Raw genomic sequence first — 18,044 nt, 5'->3', positions numbered from 1 at the left:
CAGATGACCAAAATACTGAAACTTCAGCTTCAGCGTTAGTCCTTTCAGTGAATATTCAGGGTTGATCTCCCTTAAGATTAACAGGTTTGATCTTGCAGTCCCAGGGACTTTCAGGAATCTTCTCCAGCACCACAGTTCAAAGGCATCAGTTCTTTGGCGTTCTGCCTTCTATACGGTCCAACTCTCACAACCACTGGGAAGACCACAGCCTTGACTATATGGACCTTTGTTGGCAGAGTAATGTCTCTGCTTTTCAACACGCTGTCTAGGTTTGTCATTGCTTTCCTGCCAGGAAGCAGTCGTCTTCTGGTTTCATGGCACCACAGTTGCTTTGTGCTGGTTTGTGTCCTGTGACCTTGGAGAACCTGTCTTTCGGTTTTAGCATGTCACTTTGGATTCCCTAGGACTTTCTACATATGGGATCATGACATGCTCTAGTCATGAAATTGACTGACAGTTTTCTTCTTCCCATCTGGATGATCTCCTCTTTTTTCTTTTTTGCCTTTCTGTACCTGGTGGAACTTGCATTCCAATATTGAATAGAAGTGGTAAGAGTGGGCATTTTTGCCTTTTTCCTGATTTTAAGGGGAAAGCATTGTCATTCAGTAAGATGTTAGTTGTTTTCATAGATCCCCTTTATCAGGTTGAAGACATTTTTTCAGTTCTTAGTTTGGAAGCTTTTAATCACAAATAGGTATTAGATTTTGTGAAAGACTTTTTCTGTGTCTTTTGAGACAGTCATGTAGTTTTGTCCTTTATTAATATGACATGCTGTGCTAATTGATTTTGTGGGGTTAAGCTAACTTTACATTCCTGGGATAAATCCAATTTGTTCATGATATGTAACTCTGTATGTTTCTAATTTGATTTGTTAATATTTTGTTGAGGGTTTTTGCATCTAATCACAAGGGATATTGATGTATAGTTTCCTTGTGGTATTTTGTCAGGCTTTGGTGTCAGTTTTCAAGTAAAACTGGTTCATAGAATGAGTTAGGAAGTGTTTCCTCTTGTAGCAGAATTTGTGAAAGATTGATATTTCTTTTTAGATATTCACCTGTGAAGTCATTTGGACCTGAGCTTTTCTCTGTGGGAAGATTTTTAATTACTAATTCAGTCTCTTAACTTGCTGTCCATTTATTCAGGTTTTCTCTAAGTCAGTTTTGTTAATTTATATGTTTCTAGGAATTTCCCTTTTCATCTTAAATTGTCTAGCGGTGTAACCTTTTTCAGAGTATTCCCTTGTAATCCTTAGTAGTGATCAATGTCTGTTCTTTCATTCCTGACTCTACCGATTTGTGATTCCTCTCCTTGTTTCATGGTCAGTCTAAGGTGTGTCAGTTTTGTTAATCTTCTACCAGCTAGGTAGAACTTAACTTACTGTTGAAAAATGATCTATAAATGTGTTTTAGACTATAGAATTTTAGAATGACAGTTGTCTGGAACTGTCTTTTTACTGTGAAACTGTTGTATAGCAAGAAGAGAGAAACTAGATTAAAACACAAAAGTAAATAAAATACCCAAGCTAGAGAAGGGGGAAGATGGTGATGATCCATTGTAAGCAAATTATTTAACTATAATTTTTTGCTTCCTTTTTATTGAATAATTTTTGATATAATCAAATAAAATTCAAGTATTTTAATGTTTCATGGATTCCAGACAAACATTAAATCGAAGTACAAAAGATAGGAAATAGGTTGAAAATAATAGTTCTTTATGAGGGAACATTTGTATTTTGGTTTGTTTTCCAGATATAACAAAATCTCATATATATTATCACCTTGCCTATTTTACCATTTTTCTTTTGTCTCTGAACTTTTGGAGGGGGGGATGAAAAAAAAAAAAGGAAAAGGTGACTCTCTCTGCATCCTCATCACCCTGCATCCATCCCTCACTATGATCTTTAGAGATGGTATGTACCCTTGTGAGGGGCTTCGCCAGTGGCTCAGTGGTAAAGAATCTGCCTGCAATGCAGGAGACTTGGGTTCAGTCCCTGGGTGGGGAAAATCCCCTGGAGGAGGGCATAGCAACCCACTCCAGTATTCTTGCCTGGAAAATCCCATGGACAGAGGAGCCTGGCGGGCTGCAGTCCATGGGGTCGTACAGAGTGGACGCAACTGAGCACATATTCTTGTGATGACCCTTTCCAGCAGGAGACGCCGTTCCTAACAGTTAGCATGCCCACTGATTATGCATGGTCATCAGAAGCAAATGAATGAGCCCAGAGAAAAATGAAACTGAAACTTGCCTGAAAAACACATGATTTCTGGATTGACTGCCTTTCGGAAGCTTAGCTATTGAAAATTAGAGATGCATGTATTTCCAGTCACTTCTTATCTGTATTTTTGGGTTTCCAGTATGAAAGGCACTTGAAAATAACCTCTTCAGTTTATCCTTTTAGAGCAGTTATTAGGATAGGTTCTTGTTAATATGAATGTGTCCAAAAGTTGGCTTTCATGTTTTTTTTCCCCCCTCAGAAGTGCTATAGCATAATGTATTTTAAAAATATGTGCAGTTTCTGTTTCTATCAGGAACATCTCAAAGAACCTCAGTGAATGGAATCCCTTTCAATGGGCTTTGTATAAAAGCAGCCAAGCATTAGATTCATATGCTTTTGTAGGTTTAGTTAGCTTTGAAATATTATTTCTGAAGTGTTGGATTTCGGCACCTTGTCGTCTTTTTTCTGCCCCGTAATTCTAGTGTCAGCCTCAAATTATTTCTGGTAATTTCAGATTTTTTTTTTTTTAAAGATTCTGTTTGTTTTACAAGCATTGCTTTGTTGGTGAAATGAGAAACCCTTCCTTATCTAGATGGATGGAATATGATTTATTTTCCTGAATTGAGTGAAATTTGATTTATCTCAAGTACTAAAATATATAAGATTCAGCAAGTTTCATTTAAATTTAAGTTTCCAGAAGTTCTGAAGTGCTGGGGATATGAACAGTAGTGAGTTAAGCCACATTTTAGGAAAGTTGAATACATGTAAACCCAGAGAGGTTTGAGTTGACCAAAACTTTTTGATCTAATGTCCTTCCTTCTCCCCCATGCAGAAACAGTAAATGCTACATCCTAAGGCTAGTTTGTAGCCCAGTCGGTAAAGAATCTGCCTGCAATGCAGGAGACCTGGGTTCGATTCCTGGGTCGGGAAGATCCCCTGGAGAAGGAAATGGCAATCCACTCCAGTATTCTTGCCTGGAAAATCCCATGGACAGAGGAACCTGGTGGGCTGCAGTCCATGGGGTTGCAAGAGTCGGACACGACTTAGCAACTAAACCACCACCACCACCAAGGCTGTTTTAACCCTCTCGCTGTTGTTGTTGTGTTGTTCAGCTGCTAAGTTGTGTCCGACACTGCGACCCCATGGACAGCAGCATGTGAAGCTCCTCTGTCCATGGGATTCTCCAGGCAAGAATTCTGGAGTGGGTTGCCATGCCCTTCCTTAGGGGATCTTCTTGACACAAGGATACAACCCGTATCTCTTGCATTGCAGGCAGATTCTTTATAGTCTGAGCCACCAGGGAAGCCCATTCTATTAAAAAGTATTTGTATTTGCTTTTTAAATTGTGAATTTGTTATTTCCTGCTTTTGTTGTTTCTTTGAGCAGTTTTTCGGGGAAATGGCCCAGAACACACTGTCCTGTGGCTTTGGGCCGCCTCTCCATTCCTCGTCTGTATCACATCAGTAGGATGTCCCTTCTTAGAGCCATGATCGTCTATCGGAGTCTCTCTTGCTTTCTTCAAGTTTGCCTTTGTGGTTGGGCGGCTGCGTCAGGACCATTTCAGTTTCCGCAGGTAGTAACAGGCATCAGGAGGATGGCTGTCCCCTCAGTGGCTGGGAAAGGTTGGGTGTGCAGAAGCCACGGCTCACCAGAAAGAGATCTCAGAAAGGTCCTGAGAACTCAGTTCAGTGCAATTCATTTTGGGCTCAGCACAGTGAATCTCTGACCTCCTGGTCCATGTGCTCAGTCATGTCTGACTCTTTGCAATCCCGTGGACTGTAGCCCACCAGGCTTCTCTGTTCATGGGATTCTCCAGGCAAGAAAACTGGAGTGGGTTGCCATTCCCTTCCCCAGGGGATCTTCCCCACACAGGGATTGAACCTTGTCTCCTGCACTGGCAGGCAGATTCTTTACTGATGAACCACCAGGGAAGCCCCTGACCTCCTGTAAGATAATGCATTTTTGCCTCCTGTTTCCTTACATCTCTGACTTTTAAATGATACCTCTGGTGCTCTCCTATCATTCCCCTCCCTTCCAGAAAAGCAAAGCAAAGACACCCTTGGTTTTGCAGGATTATGGAGGTCCAGTGAGCATGATAACAAAGGCACTTTATCATGGCTGAATGACAGGGGACCCATACATTAACAGACTGGGAGTTCAGTTCAGTCACTCAGTCGTGTCCGACTCTCTGCGACCTCATGAACCGCAGCACGCCAGGCCTCCCTGTCCATCACCAACTCCCGGAGTCCACCCAAACCCATGTCCATTGAGTCAGTGATGCCATCCAACCATCTTATCCTCTGTCGTCCCCTTCTCCTCTTGCCCTCAATCTTTCCCAGCATCAGGGTCTTTTCAAATGAGTCAGCTCTTCGCATCAGGTGGCCAAAGTATTGGAGTTTCAGCTTCAACATCAGTCCTTTCAATGAACACCCAGGACTGATCTCCTTTAGGATGGACTGGTTGGACCTCCTTGCAATCCAAGGAACTCTCAAGAGTCTTCTCCAACACCACAGTTCAGAAGCATCAATTCTTTGGCGCTCAGCCTTCTTCACAGTCCAACTCTCACATCCATACGTGACCACTGGAAAAACCATAGCCTTGACTAGACGGACCTTTGTTGGCAAAGTAATGTCTCTGCTTTTGAATATGCTGTCTAGGTTGGTCATAACTTTCCTTCCAAGGAGTAAGTGTCTTTTAATTTCATTGCTGCAATCACCATCTGCAGTGATTTTGGAGCCCAGAAAAATAAAGTCAGCCACTGTTTCCACTGTTTCCCCATCTATTTGCCATGGGAAGCCTTCTCTTAGTCCTTTTTCTTGAGGGCTGGATGGTTTCTGCTGGAATACAAATGAAACACTCAGGATTTTAAAGATATTTACTATGAAAATCCCTGACTGTGGCAAATGAAGTTGTCTTATAATTCACAAGAAATATTTGCTAAGAGTGCTTCTCTGGAGCACTTACTTTTGGAGTGGAAGTGTGACTTTAATTTCCAGTACTAGGAAGTGAACATAATTTTTATGAAACTAGTCATGGGGTCTGAAATTAAGACTATATGGCCTCTGTTAACCTAATCTACATTTAATATATTCACTGCAGTATATTGAGAGTCCTGGTTGTTAACCAAAGAATTATTTATTGCAGAAATTATTAAGGACGGCTTAATGGAATTGACTTATAATTTCATTCATCTCTTCATAACTACCAGATTAAAGAATGCTTTGTCTTGAGTTCAGTCATTTCCTCAAATTAAAATAAGGAACTTATAAAATCTTTTTCAGCTTTATGGGGAGTGTTCATGGGCAGCGAAGAAGCACATGAAATAGTCATTCAGGAATCTTTTTAGACTCTGATTGCTGAAGGGACACATAGGAGAAGAGGTTTGGGAATCTCTTGCAAAGTCAGAATTGCCCTGCAGATGACCTTACAGAAAGTCAGAACTGTTTCAAAGACTTTGTAAACGAAAAAGATGAAAAGAGTTTCTCCTTTGATAGTTCCAACCGCTGGTGCCTGGTGCGTTTGGCCAAGGACACGAAGGAGAAATGTCTCGAAGGAGAAATGTCTCCCATTCTCTGGGGAGTGATGGTGGGGTGGGGGGAAGCAAATTCCCTCTGAATCAGAGCTTCCATCATGAAATACATTAATATCCTCCAAAGTGATAGCATGGGAAGCACAAAAGGAAAAAAACTTGGCAAAAATCGACAGAAGCGAGCAAATACGTAATTGTAGCAAATGCTATTTTCATGTCAAAGAGAATGAATGGATGAAAACTTGGAGGAAAACAGGATATGGATAAAGGGGAAAGAATTCACAAGAAGTAAAAATTCCATGGTTTCAGGACCTATGTGATACTGAATAACGGTTGAGTTTAAATACTAATAGCAGCTGCAATGCAGGAGACCTGGGTTCAATCTGAGTTGGGAAGATCCCCTAGAGAAGGGAATGGTAACCCACTGCAGTATTCTTGCCTGGAGAATCCAGTGGGCAGAGGAGCCTGGTGGGTCACAGTCCATGGGGTCACAAAGAGTCGGACACGACTGAGTGACTGACACATACACACACACACAAAACAGCTGTTTACATTACCCTGCCAATGTCACAAAGAGTCAGACACAACTGAGACACACACACACACACACACACACACGGCAGCTGTTTACCATGCCAGTGGAGCCCCCACTCAGCTAAGAGGCTATTCTGTGGTGCCTTCTAGTTTGGGGCCGAGGCACTTAGGTAAGCCATGAACTGGTTTAAAAGAAACACATGGTTAGAAGTGATTTGCTTATAACTAATACATTAGATAACAGTTGTTTTGCTTTATTTGGTCATATGGGGAAGTGAGAAGATTGAAACATGACACATGTTGCTCCTGTTGATGCGTATGGTTTGTTTGGCTAATAAGTTAGACGGTAAGCTTCTCAAAGGCAGAGGACTGGTTCTTCTCCGTCTTAGAGTTTGGTGTCACAACTTACAGCAGGTACCGAGTCGCGTCTGTGGACATCATAAATCAGGAAGTGTTCACTGCTGAGTCTGTATGTGGACCGTCAGACTGTACACCCCAGAGCAGGCTTATTCTGAAAAAAAAAAGAAAAAAACAACAACGCTTGTTGCTTTGCCATGTGTATGTTTTGTTAAGTCCAACTGTGGCCCCAGATGCCAAATGAAAGATTTACTGTGTGGCTGATGGTTTCCAGTGCGAGTGGAGGTTGTAGCTGGGGACGGTGCTCTAGAAACCTCACTTCCCAGGCCCAGGCAAGAGAGAAGGTTTTGATGTTGTTCCCATGGATTGTGTGAGATTTAGGTTTTGTTTTGTTTTGTTTTGTTTTTTAATTGTTTTAAGCCTGTCTATCTTCTGAGTGATCTGGGCTTGTATAGCAGACAGGAGTGCTGTGCACCAGTGGCAGAGAACCTGGGTGTGTTCGCTGGTTGGAATCGTGTTCTGAAGGAGGCCTCATCTAGTGCATAATTCTGACTTTGTTTATAGAATTTTTAATAATGAAGTAATATTTGATTTCTCCAAGTAGTTTAACATTTGACTTCTGTTGTTCAATCATGTTTCAAATGATTGTGGCTCAGTGGTAAAAAATCTGCCTGCCAGCGAAGGAGATGCAGGAGACCTGGGGTTTGACCCTGGGTCAGGAAGATCCCCTGGAGAAGGAAACAGCAGCCCTCTCCAGTATTCTTCCCTGGAGAATCCCGCGGATAGAGGAACCTGGTGGGCTGCAGTCCATGGGGTAGCAAAGAGTTGGACATGACTGACAGTGCATGCATAGGATTTTCAGTAATGATGTAATATTTGATTTTTTCAAGTAATTTAACATTTGTCTTCTTGTTCAATCATTTTTTTGAAAGACCTTCTCCACTGCAAGATACGTATTAAAAAAAATCTTCTGTTTCTTTCAGTCCTTTGTTGGCTTTATTTGAAATTTCTTTTGCTATAAAGGATGGGTTCAGACTCAGTGGATTTTTAACCCCCTAATGGGTTGTTACAGTAGCATTTAATAATAATCTTTACTCCAGTGGTTTGAAATGCCTCACCCGTTTTAGACTGAGTTCCTAGATGTGTATGTATTTGTCATTTTCTGCGTTTTCTAATCTGCTCTGTCATAGGTGTGTTTACTCAGAAGTCAGCACCACACGATTAATTACTGTAGCTTTAGTGTCTTTGTGTCTGATGGGGATGCTATCAGCTCTTTAGTCTTCTTTTTCAGAATTTCACATCTCTGCTTGTATTCCCGTAAGAACTTTAAAATCGGCTTGTCTTGTTCCTAAGAGGATTGTTGGGCATGCTTACCGAAAACCTTCCTCAGTGATGAGTGACACTCTGGATTCTTAGGGCCCCATCTGTGTTGTTAGCCTAGAGACTTGATTTTAAATCTAGTTCTGACATTAAGTGGCTTTGTAATTAAAAAAAATCGGATTCACGTTTTACTATTTTACAACTGTTTGCAGGTGCTTTTAAAGAATTGGCTGTGTACTCACTTTTTTTTTTTAACTTTCTCAATCACTAGACACAACTATTGTAAGAACCCTTAACATTTTTTAGCATCAAAGTGGGGTGCTCGTCCTTGCAAAAGTTGGAAACAACTGAATTAGAGTTCTGTAAGCTCTTTTTTGTTCTAAAATTCAGTTCTAGATAAATGAGAGGTAGTATATCATCAACCCCATCAAGGATTGAATTTACATCATTGTCGTCGCTGAAAGGGCTACTCCAGCAAAAGAAACTGCAGAAGTGGTTCTTGGCAAGATCATTTGTCTGTTTCTTTCTTTTCCTCTGTAAGCAGTTGGTGTTTTGAAAGGAAGCATATTGTCTAGATTTTCAAAGTTCTCTAAAAACAGGATGGGGGAGTGCGTTATTTTCGAAGCATGTAACGCAATTGCATCTTCAGCAGAATTAAGTGCTTTGAAAGCTTGCATTCTTTATGTTGTCATAGTTGACTATTATGATTGAAATAAGTATGTATATGTGTTCTTCCCTTTCTGAGCGTTCGTTGTTAGGGCCGGAGAAAGCCTTGGATGGAATGATTATGGGAGGAGACAATCAAGGCTGTGTTAATTCTCAGATGAGCCAGAGTTTACATTTTGAAGGGCACATCACATCTATACTCTGTAGGATTCTGTAACAGATTGGAAAATAATGGAACAAATGATGGGAGAAGATTGGCCTTCATCTATCGGTGAATAGCAGTTACCATTAAAGTGAGTTTTAAAAGTGAGGAGACGACAATTTCTTTTTTTTGCCCCCTTTGGAAAATTACTTTCGGGCTTCATTGATTTTAAAATTGTTATGGGACTTAAAGAAAAAAACCTAAAAAAAAGAGCCACAAAAAAGCCTATAATTCTATCAGAATGGTATTCTGAAGTGGAGGATGAGGTTTGGGATGAGTTGAATCTAGTTACAGCAGACACAGTCTCTTTAAGAAACAGGAATCATAGGGGTCAATATAGTCATCAGATAAACTTGTTAAATCACCACCATGAAATTAGAAAGGTTAAAGAAGGGAGTTTACCAAAAACAAGAACATAAGAAAATAATCTTAGTATGGCTTCCCTGGGGCCTCAGTGATAAAGAATCCGCCTGCCATTGCAGAGACTGAGGGTTCAGTCCCTGGGTCAGGAAAATGCCCTGGAGAAAGAAATGGCAACCCACTCCAGGATTCTTGCCTGGAGAATCCCATGGACAGAGGAGCCTGGCAGGCTACAGTCCATGAGGTTGCAAAGAGTCAGGCAAGACAGGGCAACTGAAAAACAGCAGCAACAATCCTACATTTGGAAAATTCAAACTGGGAGTCAGTTGACTGGATCCAGATGCTGTGTGCTAAGTAGGAAGAGGAAATGCCAGGAACGTGGGACTTCAGTCGGTAAAGCCCTTGATGTGTTTCCTTCATTGGAGCACACATGACGGGGGTCAGCCAGAATCAGAGTCTCAGATCCCAGGTCCTGGGAGGGAAGCCAACCAGCCCACTGTGGGTCATGTCCGTCCTGGTCACACTGCGGCCGGGGAGAGTGTGTGTGTGTGTGTGTGTGTGCGCGCGCGTGTGTGTGTGCGTGCGTGCGTGCGTGTGTGTGGTGTCAAATTAACTCTGCGTGTTTCTATCCAAACTGACTTCTGTGTCTTTTGTCAATCACAGATTGCCTTTTGGGAAATAATTTTTAAATAATTGTTTGTTTATTCATATTTGGCTGTGCTCAGTCTTCATTGTTGTATGAAGGCTTTCTCTAGTTGCAGTGAGTGGCGCTACTCTTGTTGGGGTGCGCCGGCTTTCCTTGCGGAGGCTTCTCTTGGTTTGGAGCACGGGTTCTAGGTGTGGGAGTTTCAGCAGGGAGTCTTCTGTTTTGTGAGAGGATTCGTTTGGGAAGAGTTTCAGCTTGTTCTGTCAGGCATCAGATACAGCACTAGGAGTGGTTCATCTCGGGACCAGCTTGGGCAGAGGGAGCGGGCAGGTGCCAGCAGAGCACAGAAGGAAGTGAGCGCGCCTGGTGGGAACCCCCGGGACCGACAGGTCAATTGTGATCAGTAGGACTATAGCCATGACCACGCAGCAGGCAGCAGGGACTGTATGGTCTGGCCAGTTACCTGTGTCGCAAGTGACAAAATTCCATGAAAGTTAGAGAGGTTGACCTGGTGTGGTGGTGTCCATAGATGCCTGTGTAGGAGGCGTCTTGCTGATTCAACATTGGTTGAATGCCGAGAGTAAAAATCCTTTGGGAATGATTTTGCATATATCTGGTATTTAAATCTCCCCTTTGGTTATTTCTCCAAAGCACCACGGAGCTGGGCAGACGTGTATATGCATTTCTCTTGCAGTTATATTAAAAACAGTCTCGTTGGGGAAGGTTGGGGTGGAGTGCACCGTCTTCCTCTCAGTGTTAGACCTCGTGCTCTGTGTGATCTTGGACGCGGTTAGACTCGCACTGCTTGGCTAGATGATTCTTTAGACTTTAGCCTTGGTGAACACCCTTGTCATGCCTCTCACACTGAACTGGAGCAGGGCAGCGTCCTGTCCCCAAGTTGGTTCCTTGACTGACCACCACCACCTCTTCCTGGATTTCTGCCAGTGCGGGTGAAAGTGGCCTCATAAGCTCAGGTTACAGCAGTGAATGGGGAATGTAAACACGCCTTTGTTCTCGTGTGTGTAACTTTCCCTCCCCTGTGAATGAAACCCATTCCGTTTGGGGAAACTGGTGCTGAGCCCACATCTGAATAGCGTTAACAACAGGATTTCTCATTAATATGCTTTGTCCGTCCTCGCCAGCAAGACACCGTCCGGATGTTCTTGGCTGGAGGCTGGAACGCTTGGGTTTCTACCCTGCTCTTTTCTTATCTGTGATCCTCTGCTGAGATCTCTCTTCCCCATTTAATCAGACTCAGAAAAAAAAAGGGTGCATCTTCTGACTACTGTTTTTAATTGTAAGATTGCCATCTCTCACTCTCTGTAAAAAGATGTAACATAACATTTACTTTCACTTCAGTCATTTTTTAGAAAAATTTTGACCTTTCTTATTTGAGGGGGAAACTAAAAGGCATAAGTTGATGATTCTTATAAAATGTCTTTCTTCCTACAGATCTCATCTTTAAATGTAGATCTTAAACCATAAATATCCCCTGAAAATCTACTTGTAGAAAGTAATCTGGCTGAGACCTAAGTACAAGGCAGATCTAGATGAGATCACTGAGGAAAAGTTCCAAATAAATACATCTAAAATCTGATAGTCTCATAATTCTCTAGTTTCTTCTGTATAAAAAGTAGGGATGAAACGCCACACGGACTTAAAGCAGGCTGGCCATTGACTCCCGTGTTATGTGTTGTGTGCTGTCTGGGCACTGGGGATTCATCAGTGAACTAGACAGTGAAAACAATCTTTGCCCCACCCCTGCTGAGCTGACACTAATGGGAGAAGCGGGCAGTGGAGGAGGAAACTTAGTCAGTTACACACAGGTGCACACTGGAAGGGGGCAGGGGGTCTGAGGGAAGAGGAGTCCCTGAAGGACAGGGAGGTGGCCAGAGTCAGACGGGAGAGACGAGGACAGCGTGGTGGAGGGGGGAGAGGACACGGGCCAGGCGCCTCTCCCAGGTCATCGTAAGGCTTGTGGCTTTTACCTGGGTGAGGTGACCAGCCCTTAGAGAGCTTCCGATCAGGAAAGACCGAGATCCAGCTCCCCTGCTGACAGAATTGCTCTACCTTCTGAGTGGAGAGCAGGCTGTTGGGAGCCACAGGCAAAGCCCAGGCCTCCGTGGGCAGGTTGCCTTCCTGCACTTCCTGAGTTTTATGTTTGAGGCTGAGAGAGGTCAGAGCCTGTAAGTTCGCCTGCTGGGGATACTGAAGGGTAAACCATAAAGGACCCAGAGGCTTTTTCAGTTGTCTTAATGCCACCTTTATTTTTCTAGACCTGAAATTAAGTCACCTGAAATTCGCTCTTGGTTTTTATTTTACATTTTGGCTTTTGCTTTACATTTTAAGTCAACTTCAGATTTTTTTTTTTTATAGCTGATACTCTTATATCATCTGTTTAACGTTTGCCTCGTTAGCATTAATTTCACATGAGATTCTCTTGCAGATTTATTTATTTACCCTTTCTGGGATGCTTACCAGTAGAATCCATGCTCCACAAAAACAAGGAATTATATCTTTTACTGCATTTTTTACTAGGTCCCTAGGACCTAGGCACTGGTACATAGTAGATACCCAACAAATAATTTTTTCGTAAGTTAATACTGTAGATACTATTTTGTATGTTTTCCATGTAATCTCGTGTCATAAAACTTTGACCATGTAATTTGGAAGTCTTCTAAAATGCAACATAGGTGGTTGCCTAATAATTTACTTTACAAATCTTACATAATTTGCTTTAAATTGTTTGTCCTATTTCTTCTGTGTTTTATTATTTTAAATAACACTAAGGGGAACATCTTAGTATACGAATCTTTGCCCACACGAATCTTTGCCCACATTTGTGTTTACTCCTTTAGAATATATTTATATATATAGTGCAGAGAAGGCGATGGCACCCCACTCCAGTACTCTTGCCTGGAAAATCCCACGGACAGAGAAGCCTGGTGGGCTGCAGTTCATGGCGTTGCTAGGAGTTGGATACGACTGAGCGACTTCACTTTCCCTTTTCACTTCCATGCATTGGAGAAGGAAATGGTAACCCACTCCAGTGTTCTTGCCTGGAGAATCCCAGGGACGGGGGAGCCTGGTGGGCTTCCGTCTATGGGGTCACACAGAGTCGGACATGACTGAAGCGACTTAGCAGCAGCAGCAGCATATATATAGTGACACGTTGTAACTCAGATGGGAAAGAATCCACCTCCACTGCAGGAGACCTGGTTTCGTTCCCTGAGTTGGGAAGATCCCCTGGAGGAGGGCATGGCAACCCACTCCAGTATTCTTCCCTGGAGAATCTCATGGACAGAGGAGCCTGGTGGGCTGTACAGTCCATGGGGTCACAAAGAGTCGGACACGGCTGAGCGACTTTCACTTTCACTTCCATATATATAAAGAATTGCTAGTTGAAATCATTTAAATAATTTAAGGCTCTTAACATATACTGACAACAGAAGTATAACAGTTTCTACCCCCAGTGGCATTTTGGGGGAGCACCTTTCTGCTGGCGCTTGCTCTCAGAGGCTGTCTCTTCTCATCCAAGTTCATCCCCTTGGCCTCCCACCTGCAAGGTCTCTGTTCCGCCCACCCAGTTACGGCTGTGCTTTCAGACCCTGACATTCTTACTCTGGGCTCAGCTCTGTTCACTGGGGCTCTGGGGGTCTCCTCCTCCAGGCTGGTAAGTGTTCCCTTTCCATCACGACCTGCTCCTCCTGCCCTGTTCCCTGTGGAGACAAGTGAAGGTTGGGGGTGTGGGAGCCACTCTCAGTTCTTTCCCATTTCCTCTTTAGTGATGAGCTACTTTCCAGGTGACTGAAATTTCACCTGTCTTTCTGGGTGGTTATCATTCCCCCCTATTTCTGTCTCCTCCCATGGGCTGTGTTTTTCCTCCTCAGTGTTTCAGATGTGGCTACTGCAGGGTGTGACCGGGGGCTCGGGAGACTTGCATGCGGACGCATCGTAAACTGTGATAGCTGCGTGTATCTGTCTTGTTTGCATGAACAGGTCCCCTTTGGGAGAGGGGGGTGGCGTTTATGGACCCCTTTTTTATAGCGGCTGTGACTATACTCTGTCCCCAGGGAGAAAAAGAACTGACGTTACTTGTTGAACTGCTCGTGAAATCTTTATGTCAGGTTTAGTGGTAGACAGAAAGCTTTGAAATAGATTTTCATTCTGGAATACATAAAAATTGTCATGGTGATGGGAAAAACCCAGCCCTCTGCTGTGCATTTATATCCACTATTTCCATCTGATAAGGTGCAGATTTCTTAAGTATTTTTGTGCATTTATGTGATATTTTTGATCCAAATTTAAGATTCAGCATATTGAATGAAACTAAACAGTAGTCCTAATTTGGTTATGGCCTGTTTGGTGTCTGGCAGTATGCTGATTGCTGACTGTATGGTAATTTGGGAGGCTGTAATATTGTTCAGTCCGAGTTTGAAGAGGAAGGATATTGTTGTGAGGAGGCCAGAGTGACTGCCCTCATATCTGAGTTACATCTGTCCTTCTCCTGAAGGAGCTTGGACCTGCAGGACTCAAGGTATAAGTGAAGAAGTACCCACGCTTTCCGGCAATTGTAGAAACTCTGTGGGTCCCTGTAGGGGCCGACTGTGGTCCATGTGAGGGTCAGGGTTGAGAGAACAGGTGGGGCTGGAAGTTAAAGGAATGGACAGAAGCCAGGGGCATATGGGAATCCAGGTGGGTCATAGCAAAAGGAAATAGACACCATGGTCAGGTTTCCAGGTTCTCAAGAACCAACACACAGTCAAAAGCCAGGGACCATTTATAAGGGTGAAAGCAACTTGAATCATTGCTAAGGAAACCTCCTTTATATTTACTAATGATGGCCTGGGATGGACTTTCTTTTTTTTTTTTTTTTTGGGATGGACTTTCTAACATAGCTGCAGCGAGGAAGGCGAGGCCAAAGCCAAGAGTCACACCAGGGTTGGGATGTGAACTCGGACCTTGGTCTCCACGACGGTTTCTTTATAGGAGATGTCGTAACACTGGTCCAGTGTCCTCTGTGGTGTGCATGGTGTTACTCTAGACAGCATGAAATGTAAGCTTCTGTTTTTACCCTCCAGAGCTTCTCATTGAGGTGAGAAGACAGAGCCTCTGCGTCCAGAGGGAAACCTCAGTGGGAAGAAGAGGCGTTGGGTGTTTACCTGGATGCTTGTCCTGAGTTCTGTTGAAGCCGGAGGAGGGGGTGAGCGGGCTGGCCTGGGGGTGCTTAGGAAATGTTATACTAGGTGGGACTTCAGTGAGGAGGATGTCGGGAGGGCCCTTCCCCCTCCCACCTTTCCATGCTGTGCACCCCTGTAGCCCATTTCCTCATGGGTAAGCTTGTTAATTTCTGCCTTGCTTGTTGGCATCATGCTCGTTGTAGAGATTAAACGGGACGATTTATGTGAGAGCCCTTTGTAAATGGCACCATGGATTCAGATGTAAGGTGTTATTAATAATTTGCCATTTGCAGCAGGAGCCTGTTGGATCACAGCTCTGTTTTAATTCATTCATCATATGTAAATGAGGTTGTATTCTTGCAATCAGAGGTGTTTGATGAAGGTCATGATTAGACATTGAGGGAAGGAGTCAGAGACTGCTTTTTAGTAAGGTTAGTGTATGTCTGAGATCTTACAAACTTACAAATACATAATTAGTACTGAAAATTAATGTTTAATGTGAATCTGGAGGGTTTTACATTTTTGGTTAATAAAAAGAGGAAATATATCTGAAGAGTAAGTTACTGAGCTGTGAAAAAAACAGAGTCCATTTAGTAGCAAAATCACACGATGCTTCTCATTCCACATTCTAGAACAGACTATTTTTAGCATCTGTTTGAATCAGTGATGAATCCCAGTTACAGGATTCAGTAATTAAAGCAGAGAAAAATATAACATTGTGTAGGCAAGAAAATCTTTTTACTTGAGTTGACTCTGTCTCAGGGTTCAGACTGCTATCCTCAGGGTCTGCCCAGAACTGTCGGTCTGTCATCCCCGAGGGGGTCACAAACAAGAAGAGAGAGCCAGGACCTCAGCCAAGGACACAGTGTCCCCTTTTTAAGAAGGGACGTTTAAAAAAAATGCTTGGGATGTCTTTAATGGGTAAGCTTGTGGTAACTGTGTCATCTGCAGGGCTCTGGAAGAAGCGCTCAGGGGTCCCGGGCGTCCCCCTGTTTGCCTGTCCTCGGGCCCTCCGCGATGGTCAGGCCCGTCCCTCTGTCTCCTGCCTCGGTCCTGCGGCTTGGTTGTTTTTTCCGTTCTCCGGCTGCCTGTGAATATTGTGAAAGCACAGGGCGCACAGCTGCCAGTTGGTCCCGGTCCACATTTGTATCTAATGGTTGTGGATTGTTCCATAACGTTGCTAAACAGCTCTCTGAAAACTTGCTCCCAGTCAGCAATCTCTGCTCGAGCTGGGAGCCTTATTTTATCCTGTGCAAGTTATTATTACTTTGTCTTTTATGCCCCTTCTGCAAAAGCTCATTAACTGTTGGGCTGCATTGAATCGGGGGTTCTGTTGACCCAGATTCTCCTGCCACTCCCCTGGGCGGAGCCCAGCCCTTGGGGTGGTGACCACGGGACTGACACCAGGGCACGAGGCACCTGGCTGAAGTAGGTCATGAAGATGCAGTATGATTTTTTTTTTTTAACCAAGGCATTTGGGAAAGTTCACTTATTTGACAAATGCCTTTTGATCATTGCTTGTGTGCCAAGCATTGAGCCAGGTACCAGGAATTAAAAGATCTTTGGGAGTGAAGAGTGGTTTTAGGACTTAGGTGGCTGCCCACAGCCAGACCTCTCTGCCGTGAGTGTTAAAAAGGTTATATATGTATGTGCTAAGTCGCTTCAGTCGTGTCTGACTCTGTGCAACCCTATGGACTGTAGCCTGCCAGGCTTCTCTGTCCATTGGATTCTCCAATACTCGAGTGGGTTGCCGTGCCCTCCTCCAGGGGATCTGCCCGACCTAGGGATCAGACCCGTGTCTTTTACGGCTCCTGCATTGGCAGGCAGATTCTTTACCACTAGTGCCACCTGGGAAGCCCTAAAAACATTATATATATATTTATAAATGCTTAACAGTCATAGTTGGCAGAAGCAACAAATAATTAGAAAATCCACTTTTCCTTTGAAAACTCATTGTTTACTGTGAATTTCCAAACTTTTTCAGCCTGAGTTCTTTGGTCTCGCAGTAGCAGCTCGGGTATCTTGTGCTGTGGTAATGAATAACCAGGCAGACGTAAGACCAGACCTAAATCCGGGCTTCTTCGATCGTCATGGTTTTAGACTCTTGTGTGCTCATTTACTGGTTCACTGTTTGTTTTGTTCTGGACCCAGGATGGTTCAGGAGGTCTCTGAGCTCCTTTCTGTGTAAAACCCTGGGGGTATAAGGATGAGGTGACCCTCCCGCAGCCCGGGGGGTAGTCACAGTGCCCAGGGACCAGGCAGGGCCAGCACCGGGTCAGCGATGGAGGCTCTCGGGGCGATGTTACCTTGTGGGAGGCCAGCTTGTCCCAGGGATCATTCCTTTGATTCTTGGTCTCATTTTTGTATTCCAGGGAATTTAAGCTTAAATAACCTGCCCTAGAGGGTGTAAGTGGGAGCCCAGTCTGAGCTGGATTCTGGCTCCAGAGCCCACCACACCATGCCATCTTGCATTGCCCAGCTGGTTTGGTGGGCACAGAGGAGGGGGCAGGCTCCACCTGCAGCTAGCAATGTAAGTGATCACTCTGGTCAGAGGGGGGCCGAGGGTGTACAGGTGGGAGGGCAGGTGTGGGAGATGCAGGTGGGGAGGAGGGGCAGGTGGGGAAACCTGTGGAGCCTGCCCAGGAATTGGCTGTGCCACCCTGTGGGGTGGGGTGGTGTGGTGTGGTGCTCATCGTGCGGGGACCCCAAGGAAAAGCCAACGGAGCAGGCAGGCTGGCCGCGTTAATGGGAGGGTGCACTGCGGCCCCCAGTGCCTCTGACGCACGTGCATCTGTGAAGGGCAAACTGGAGCACCTGGGGAAGGCCAGAGGGGCTGGGAGCCCTCCCCTGCCTTCAGATCCTTGGAAGCTTGCAGAGGTGAGGGGTGGCTGAGGTGGATTCTTTGGTTTCCAAGGGCAGACAGAGAGCACGGGTTTGAAGTGATAAAGATGCAGGCTTGAACTGAATACAGGTGTTCACAACGAGAGGTTACAGTGTCCCCTGCCTGGGCAGTGTTCAGGAGAAGCACCCAGGGG

The 18,044-nt window shown here is 44.3% G+C and overlaps 1 protein-coding gene across 4 annotated transcripts in view; it reads left to right on the top strand.

The window, feature by feature from the left end:
• Positions 1-18,044, top strand: part of WASF3 (WASP family member 3) — an 80,023-nt gene that overhangs the window by 14,699 nt on the left and 47,280 nt on the right. The window contains exon 1 of one of the 4 annotated variants that reach the window (XM_005213794.5): positions 17,330-17,539. The exons of the other annotated variants lie outside the window; for them this stretch is intronic. The gene's annotated coding sequence lies outside the window, so the exon portion shown is untranslated. Of the gene's footprint in view, positions 1-17,329; positions 17,540-18,044 lie in introns of those variants that run through there. 4 annotated transcript variants of the gene reach the window in all.

Source organism: Bos taurus, chromosome 12 (assembly GCF_002263795.3).
Source record: "Bos taurus isolate L1 Dominette 01449 registration number 42190680 breed Hereford chromosome 12, ARS-UCD2.0, whole genome shotgun sequence".
NCBI classification, from domain to species: Eukaryota; Metazoa; Chordata; class Mammalia; order Artiodactyla; family Bovidae; genus Bos; species Bos taurus.
This window is presented reverse-complemented; position numbering and strand designations above follow the sequence as displayed.